Here is a 10,404-nt window from a genome sequence, read left to right as displayed (position 1 = left end):
CCTCTCACTCATTTATACAGCAACTGTCCTCTCACTCAGTTATACAGCAGCGGTCCTCTCTCTCAGTTATACAACAACTGTCCTCTCACTGAGTTTTACAGCAGCTGTCCTCACACTCAGTTATACAGCAACTGTACTCTCACTCAGTTATACAGCAACGGTCCTCTTACTCAGTTATACAGCATCTGTGCTCTCACTCAGTTATACAGCAACTGTCCTCTCACTCAGTCATACAGCAACGGTGCTCTCACTCAGTTAAACAGCAATGGTCCTCTCACTCAGTGATATAGCAACTGTCCTCTCACTCAGTCATACAGCAACGGTCCTCTCACTCAGATATACAGCAACTGTCCTCACACTCTGTTATACAGCAACGGTCCCCTCAATCTGTTATACAGCAACTGTCCTCTCACTCAGTTATACAGCAAAGGTCCTCTCAGTCAGTTATGCAGCAAAGGTCTTTCACTCAGTTATACAGCAACTGTCCTCTCACTCAGTTATACAGCAGTGGTCCTCACATTCAGTTAAACAGCAACGGTCCTCTCACTCAGTTATATAGCAACGGTCCTCTCACTCAGTTATACAGCAACCGTCCTCTGACTCAGTTATACAGCAACGGTCCTCTCACTCAGTTATACAGCAACTGGTCTCTCATTCAGTTATACAGCAATGGTGCTCTCACTCTGTTATGCATCACTTGTCCTCACACTGAGTTATACAGCAACAGTCCTCTCACTCAGTTATACAGCAACGGTCCTCTCACTCAGTGATACAGCAACGGTCCTCTCACTCAGTTATACAGCAAAGGTCCTCTCACTCAGTTATGCAGCAAAGGTCTTTCACTCAGTTATACAGCAACTGTCCTCTCACTCAGTTATACAGCAGTGGTCCTCACATTCAGTTAAACAGCAACGGTCCTCTCACTCAGTTATATAGCAACGGTCCTCTCACTCAGTTATACAGCAACCGTCCTCTGACTCAGTTATACAGCAACGGTCCTCTCACTCAGTTATACAGCAACTGGTCTCTCATTCAGTTATACAGCAATGGTGCTCTCACTCTGTTATGCATCACTTGTCCTCACACTGAGTTATACAGCAACAGTCCTCTCACTCAGTTATACAGCAACTGTCCTCTCACTCAGTTATACAGCAACTGTCCTCTCACTCAGTTATACAGCAACGGTCCTCTCACTCAGTGATACAGCAACGGTCCTCTCACTCAGTTATACAGCAACGGTCGTCTCACTCAGTTTTACAGCAACTGTCCTCACACTCTGTTATACAGCAATGGTCGTCTCACTCAGTTATACAGCAACTGGTCTCTCATTCAGTTATACAGCAATGGTGCTCTCACTCTGTTATGCATCACTTGTCCTCACACTGAGTTATACAGCAACAGTCCTCTCACTCAGTTATACAGCAACGGTCCTCTCACTCAGTGATACAGCAACGGTCCTCTCACTCAGTTATACAGCAAAGGTCCTCTCACTCAGTTATGCAGCAAAGGTCTTTCACTCAGTTATACAGCAACTGTCCTCTCACTCAGTTATACAGCAGTGGTCCTCACATTCAGTTAAACAGCAACGGTCCTCTCACTCAGTTATATAGCAACGGTCCTCTCACTCAGTTATACTGCAACCGTCCTCTGACTCAGTTATACAGCAACGGTCCTCTCACTCAGTTATACAGCAACTGTCCTCTCACTCAGTCATACAGCAACGGTGCTCTCACTCAGTTAAACAGCAATGGTCCTCTCACTCAGTGATATAGCAACTGTCCTCTCACTCAGTCATACAGCAACGGTCCTCTCACTCAGATATACAGCAACTGTCCTCACACTCTGTTGCACAGCAACTGTCCTCTCACTCAGATATACAGCAACTGTCCTCTCACTCAGTTATACAGCAACGGTCCTCTCACTCAGTTATACAGCAACTGGTCTCTCATTCAGTTATTCAGCAATGGTGCTCTCACTCTGTTATGCATCACTTGTCCTCACACTGAGTTATACAGCAACAGTCCTCTCACTCAGTTATACAGCAACTGTCCTCTCACTCAGTTATACAGCAACTGTCCTCTCACTCAGTTATACAGCAACGGTCCTCTCACTCAGTGATACAGCAACGGTCCTCTCACTCAGTGATACAGCAACGGTCCTCTCACTCAGTTATACAGCAATGGTCGTCTCACTCAGTTATACAGCAACTGTCCTCACACTCTGTTATACAGCAACGGTCCTCTCACTCAGTTATACAGCAACTGGTCTCTCACTCAGTTATACAGCAACGGTGCTCTCACTCTGTTATACAGCAACGGTCCTCTTACTCAGTTATACAGCATCTGTGCTCTCACTCAGTTATACAGCAACTGACCACTCACTCAGTTATACAGCAACTGTCCTCTCACTCAGTCATACAGCATCTGTCCTCTCACTCAGTGATATAGCAACTGTCCTCTCACTCAGTCATACAGCAACGGTCCTCTCACTCAGTTACGCAGCAACTGTCCTCTCACTCAGTTATACAGCAACGGTCCTCTCACTCAGATAGGCAGCAACTGTCCTCTCACTCAGTTATACAGAAATTGTCCTCTCACTCAGTTAAACAGCAACCGTCTCTCACTCAGTTATACAGCAACGGTCTTCTCACTCAGTTATACAGCAGTGGTCCCCACACTCAGTTAAACAGTAACGGTCCTCTCACTTAGTTATACAGCAACGGTCCTCTCACTCAGTTATACAGCAACGGTCCTCTCACTCAGTAATACAGCAACGGTCCTCTCACTCAGTTATACAACAACTGTCCTCTCACTGAGTTATACAGCAACTGACCTCACACTCAGTTGTACAGCAACTGTCCTCTCACTCAGATATACAGCAACGGTCGTCTCACTCAGTTATGCAGCAAAGGTCTTTCACTCAGTTATACAGCAACTGTCCTCTCACTCAGTTATACAGCAGTGGTCCCTCACATTCAGTTAAACAGCAACGGTCCTCTCACTCAGTTATATAGCAACGGTCGTCTCACTCAGTTATACAGCAATGGTGCTCTCACTCTGTTATACATCACTTGTCCTCACACTGAGTTATACAGCAACTGTCCTCTCACTCAGTTAAACAGCAACGGTCCTCTCACTTAGTTATACAGCAACTGTCCTCTCACTCAGTTATACAGCAACGGTCGTCTCACTCAGTTATACAGCAACTGTCCTCACACTCTGTTATACAGCAACGGTGCTCTCACTCTGTTATACAGCAACGGTCCTCTTACTCAGTAATACAGCATCTGTCCTCCCACTCAGTTATACAGCAACTATCCTCTCACTTAGTCATACAGCAACTGTCCTCTCACTCAGTGATATAGCAACTGTCCTCTCACTCGGTCATACAGCAACTGTCCTCTCACTCAGTTATACAGCAGCGGTCCTCTCACTCAGTTATACAACAACTGTCCTCTCACTGAGTTATACAGCAGCTGTCCTCATACTCAGTTATACAGCAACTGTCCTCTCACTCAGTTATACAGCAACTGTCCTCTCACTCAGTTATACAGCAACTGTCCTCTCACTCAGTTATACAGCAACGGTCCTCTCACTCAGTGATACAGCAACGGTCCTCTCACTCAGTTATACAGCAACGGTCGTCTCACTCAGTTTTACAGCAACTGTCCTCACACTCTGTTATACAGCAATGGTCGTCTCACTCAGTTATACAGCAACTGGTCTCTCATTCAGTTATACAGCAATGGTGCTCTCACTCTGTTATGCATCACTTGTCCTCACACTGAGTTATACAGCAACAGTCCTCTCACTCAGTTATACAGCAACGGTCCTCTCACTCAGTGATACAGCAACGGTCCTCTCACTCAGTTATACAGCAAAGGTCCTCTCACTCAGTTATGCAGCAAAGGTCTTTCACTCAGTTATACAGCAACTGTCCTCTCACTCAGTTATACAGCAGTGGTCCTCACATTCAGTTAAACAGCAACGGTCCTCTCACTCAGTTATATAGCAACGGTCCTCTCACTCAGTTATACTGCAACCGTCCTCTGACTCAGTTATACAGCAACGGTCCTCTCACTCAGTTATACAGCAACTGGTCTCTCATTCAGTTATACAGCAATGGTGCTCTCACTCTGTTATGCATCACTTGTCCTCACACTGAGTTATACAGCAACAGTCCTCTCACTCAGTTATACAGCAACTGTCCTCTCACTCAGTTATACAGCAACTGTCCTCTCACTCAGTTATACAGCAACGGTCCTCTCACTCAGTGATACAGCAACGGTCCTCTCACTCAGTTATACAGCAACGGTCGTCTCACTCAGTTTTACAGCAACTGTCCTCACACTCTGTTATACAGCAATGGTCGTCTCACTCAGTTATACAGCAACTGTCCTCACACTCTGTTATACAGCAACGGTCCTCTCACTCAGTTATACAGCAACTGGTCTCTCACTCAGTTATACAGCAACGGTGCTCTCACTCTGTTATACAGCAACGGTCCTCTTACTCAGTTATACAGCATCTGTCCTCCCACTCAGTTATACAGCAACTATCCTCTCACTGAGTCATACAGCAACTGTCCTCTCACTCAGTGATATAGCAGCTGTCCTCTCACTCAGTTATACAGCAACGGTCCTCTCACTCAGTCATACAGCAACGGTCCTCTCACTCAGTCATACAGCAACTGTCCTCTCACTCAGTGATATAGCAACTGTCTTCTCACTCAGTCATATAGCAACGGTCCTCTCACTCAGTTATACAGCAAGGGTCGTCTCACTCAGTTAGACCGCTACTGTCCTCACACTCTGTTATACTGTAATGGTCATCTCACTCAGTTATCCAGCAACGGTCCTCTGACTCAGTTATACAGCAACTGTCCTCTCACTCAGTGATATAGCAACTGTCTTCTCACTCAGTCATATAGCAACGGTCCTCTCACTCAGTTATACAGCAAGGGTCGTCTCACTCAGTTAGACCGCTACTGTCCTCACACTCTGTTATACTGTAATGGTCATCTCACTCAGTTATACAGCAACGGTCCTCTGACTCAGTTATACAGCAACGGTCCTCTCACTCAGTTATACAGCAACTGTACTCACACTGTCTTATACAACAACTGTCCTCACACTCAGTTATTCAGCAACGGTCCTCTGACTCAGTTATACAGCAACTGTCCTCTCACTCAGTTGTACAGCAACGGTCCGCTCACTCAGTTATCCAGCAACGGTCCTCACACTCAGTTTTACAGCAACGGTCCTCTCACTCAGTTTCCCATCCTACTGCCAAATGCCTTTAAACCCTCCCCAATTGTTCCAGTAAACTGGACCCCAGGGATATTAGTTGAGGTGTAACCCATCCCTTTTGTACACGTCATTTATTCCCCAGGGGAGATGGCAATGATCCAGAAATCTGAAACCCTGCCCCCTGCACCAGTTCCTCTTAATCAATAACAAGATAGTACACCAAAATCATATCCTTTCTAACACCACTTTAAACAATATTGAATCTAGTTTTGTTTACGAAATAATGGTGTTAATGCTTTATCTGGGACTGTCACTAAGTTGTCGGTGCTTTAGTTTGTAACGATCCAGTATTACTTCACATATAAATTTATAATAGACCCACTCTGGATAGCAAAAATAGACCATCACCTTTTACATTAAATTGAGCACATGAATATAATTGGCAGATTGGGAGCTTTTACTGAAAGCTTTGTTCAGTCCTCATTGCATATGAGACAAGAAGATTTGAAGTATCAGAATGCATCAGGAGAAAATCAAAGTACAGTATATAATTGGGTTTGATAATGTAGACCCCGTGCTGCATATCCAGATTCATAATACCGGTTAAAAAGCACTTTGCAGTTTCATAAAACATGTAATGAACTTGGAGGGAGGAATTTGTTTGTGTCTACATTTCTCAAGGTTCTTTACTAATGAAAGATTTTAAAAAATTTATAAAGACAGTGCAGAATAGGACCTCTCGGCCCCTAGAGCCACACTTCCCAGCAAGGATACCACCCCTCCCCCAATTTAACCTTAACCTAATCAGGGGACAATTTACAAAGACACTGGAATTAAGATAATTCCACACACCAACGCCCTGAGCTTTAATAACATTGTGCTAACTGCCTCAGTCCCGTGGCGTCCTTCTGGTGTCATGTGTTGCTTGTGAAGTTGGAAAACAAGATCTTGGAGGTTTGAATTTAATTTGAAAACCGTCAACCGAGATTAGAATAGAGAAAATGCCCTATGCTCACCAAGGCTTTGTGAGAACAGTAGAGACTGCCTAACATTATAAGGAGGATAACAAGGCAAAGGACGCTTTGTCAAGAGTGGAGCAGTGAATCTATTTGTGCTTTGTGAGGAGCTGGTAAGTGCTGGATAGACTTTCCCAGTCATTATGCATTCATTATACAATTGAAACTTGATTCACATCAAAACTTGAAGTTTGTTCAGAAACCCAACCAATCTACTTTGTGTACATTTAAATACAATAATTTTATTTTAGGAAAGTAAATGCAAAAGGATGACATGATAATTTACATCACAACAGCAGTGCACAAAGAGGTGCTCATAAAACACTACACGTTATTATCTTAAAGTTCAGCGTTCAATGTAAATTTATTAACAAAATACATACATGTCACCATATGCAACCTTGAGATGCATTGCCTTGCGGGCATACTAAATAAATCTATTGAATAATAACCATAACAGAAGCAATGAAAGACCACACCAACATGGGCATTGAACCAGTGTACAAAAGAGAACAAACTGTGCAAATACAAAAATAAATAAATGAGCAATAAATATGAAGAACATCAGATGAAGAGTCCTGGAAAGTGGGACATTTCATTGATGGGTCAGGTGAAGTTGAGTGACATTATCCCCTTTGGTTCAACAGCCTGATGGTTGATGGGTAATAACTGTTCCTGAACCTGGTGGTGTGAGCCCTGAGGCTCCTGTACCTTCTTCCTGATGGCAGCAGTGAGAAGAGAGCATTTCTTGGGTGGTGGGGGTCCTTGACGATGGATGCTGCTTTCTTGTCACAGTGTTCATGCATATGTGCTCAATAATGGGGAAGAGCTTTACCCATGATGGACGTGGCTGTATGCAACACTTCTTACAGAATTTTTCATTTATAGAAATTGGTGTTTCCATATAAGGCTGTGATGCAGCCAGTCAATATACTTTCCATTACACATTTATGGAAGTTTGTCAAAGTTTTAGCTGTCATGCTGAATCTTCACAAATTCCTAAGGAAGTAGAGACACCGCTGTGTTTTCTTCGTAATTGCACTGGTGTGCAGGATAGGTCCTCGGAAATACTGACGAATTTAAAGTCGCAGATCTTCTCCACCTCTGAACATCTGATGGCTCATGGACAGCTGGTTTCCTCTTCCTGGAGTCAATAGTCAGCTCCTTGTTCTTGCTGACATTAAGAAAGAGGTTCTTGTTGTGGCATGACTCAGTGAGATTTTCAATCTCCCTCCTACATGCTGATTCATTGCCACCTTTGATTCAGTCTACGTTTGTATGTCAGTGGTGTTGTCAGCAAACTTAAATATGGCATTGGAGCTATTCTTAGCCACACAGTCATAAGTGTAAAGTGAATAGAGCAGGGGGCTAAGCACATGTCCTTGTGGTGCACCTGTTCTGATGGAGATGTTGTTGCTGACTAGGGTCTGCAAATGAGGACATTGAGGTCCAGCTGCACATGCAGGTGTTGAGGCCAAAGTCTTGGAGCCTTTTGATTGCTTTGAGGGGATGATGGTATTGAATGCTGAGCTGTAGTCAATAAAGAGTATGCTGATGTCGGGCATCTTTGCTGACCAGATGTTCCAGGATTAAGTGAAGAGCCAATGAGATGGCACCTGCTGTGGGCCTGTTGCTCCAGAAGGAAAATAGGAGCAAAACCAACTCACTTCCCAGGCAGAAGTTGATATGTTTCATCACCAACCTCTCAAAATACTTCATCGCTGTGGGTGTAGGTACTACTGGATGATAGTGACAGAGGCAGCTCATCATGTTCTTCTTAGGCATGGGTATAATTTGGAGCTGGTTGAAGCAGATGGGTAGACTGAAGAAGAAAGAGGTTAAAGATCTGAGTGAACACTCCTGCCAGTTGATCAGCGTGGGTCATTAGTATTTGGCCAGGGATCCAGTCTGGGCGACATGGCTTCACCTTCCTGAAAGCTGTTCATATGTTGACCTCAGAGACTGAAATCACAGGATTGTTGCGGTCTGTGGGAATTTGTGATGGTTCCTCCATGTTTTTATGGTGGAAGGCATTGAGCGCATCTGGAAGTGAGGCCCAGCTGTTGCCTGTTTCGCTTGATTTAACTTTATACAAGGTGATAGTATTCAAGCCCTGCCAAAACTGTTGAGTATCCTTCAATGATCCAAGCAATTCTCTCTGTGGAAGGGTGAGGAAGCTGAATCCTGGCCTTTCAAGGGCAGCCAAGCCACACATCATAAAACACTATGTAATGCTTATAACGATGACTAATGAACAGAGCAACATGGAAATTGTAGCTGTAAGTTATGCACATAGTACAGCACATTACAGGCCCTTCAGCCCACAATGTTGTGCTGACCCTCAAACCCTGCCTCCCATATAACCCTCCGCCTTAAATTCCTCCATATACCTGTCTAGTAGTCTTTTAAACTTCACTAGTGTCTCTGCCTCTACCACTGACTCAGGCAGTGCATGCCACGCACCAACCTCTCTCTGAGTAAAAAACCTTCCTCTAATATCCCCCTTGAACTTCCCACCCCTTACCTTAAAGCCATGTCCTCTTGTATTGAGCAGTGATGCCCTGGTGAAGAGGCACTGGCTATTCACTCTATCTATTCCTCTTATTATTTTATACACCTGTATCATGTCTCCTCTCATCCTCCTTCTCTCCAAAGAGTAAAGCCCTAGCTCCCTTAATCTCTGATCATAATCCATACTCTCTAAACCAGGCAGCATCCTGGTTAATCTCCTCTGTACTCTTTCCAATGCTTCCACATCCTTCCTATAGTGAGGCGACCAGAACTGGACACAGTACTCCAAATGTGGCCCAACCAGAGTTTTATAGAGCTGCATCATTACATCGCAACTCTTAAACTCTATCCCTCAACTTATGAAAGCTAACACCCCATAAGCTTTCTTAACTACCCTATCTACCTGTGAGGCAACTTTCAGGGATCTGTGGACATGTACCCCCAGATCCCTCTGCTTTTCCACACTACCAAGTAGCCTGCCATTTACTTTGTACTCTGCCTTGGAGTTTGTCCTTCCAAAGTGTACCACCTCACACTTCTCTGGGTTGAAATCCATCTGCCACTTCTCAGCCCCCTTCTGCATCCTATCAATGTCTCTCTGCAATCTTCGACAATCCTCTACACTATCTACAACACCACCAACCTTTGTGTCATCTGCAAACTTGCCAACCCACCCTTCTACCCCCACATTCAGGTCGTTAATAAAAATCACGAAGAGTAGAGGCCCCAGAACAGATCCTTGTAGGACACCACTAGTCACAACCCTTCAATCTGAATGTACTCCCTCCAGCACGACCCTCTGCCTTCTGCAGGCAAGCCAATTCTGAATCCACCTGGACAAACATCTCTGGATCCCGTGCATTCTGACTTTCTGAATAAGCCTACCGTGTGGAACTTTGTCAAATGCCTTACTAAAATCCATATAGATCACATCCACTGCACTACCATCATCTATATGCCTGGTCACCTCCTCAAAGAGCTCTATCAGGCTTGTTGGACACGATCCGCCCTTCACAAAGCCATGCTGACTGTCCCCGATCAGACCATGATTCTCTAAATGCCCATTGACCCTATCTTTTAGAATCTTTTCCAACAGCTTTCCCACCACAGACATAAGGCTCACTGGTCTATAATTACCTGGACTATCCCTACTACCTTTTCTGAACAAGGGGACAACATTCGCCTCCCTCCTATCCTCTGGTACTATTCCTGTGGACAATGAGGACATAAAGATCCTAGCCAGAGGCTCAGCAATCTCTTCCCTCACCTCGTGGAGCAGCCTGGGGAATATTCCGTCCTAATGTATTTTAACAACTCCAACACCTCCTCTCCCTTAATATCTACATGCTCCAGAACATCAACCTCACTCATATTGTCCTTACCGTTATCAAGTTCCCTCTCATTGGTGAATACCGAAGAGAAGTATTCATTGAGGACCTCGCTCACTTCCACAGCCTCCAGACACATGTTCCCACCTTTATCTCTAATTAGCCCTACCTTCACTCCTGTCATCCTTTTGTTCTTTACATAATTGAAGAATGCCTTGGGGTTTTCCTTTACCCTACTCGGCAAGGCCTTCTCATGCCCCCTTCTTGCTCTTCTCAGCCCCTTCTTAAGCTCCTTTCTTGC

The sequence above is a fragment of the Mobula birostris genome, chromosome 2 (assembly GCF_030028105.1).
Source record: "Mobula birostris isolate sMobBir1 chromosome 2, sMobBir1.hap1, whole genome shotgun sequence".
In the NCBI taxonomy this organism is placed as follows: domain Eukaryota; kingdom Metazoa; phylum Chordata; class Chondrichthyes; order Myliobatiformes; family Myliobatidae; genus Mobula; species Mobula birostris.
Note: the sequence above shows the minus strand (reverse complement) of the source record.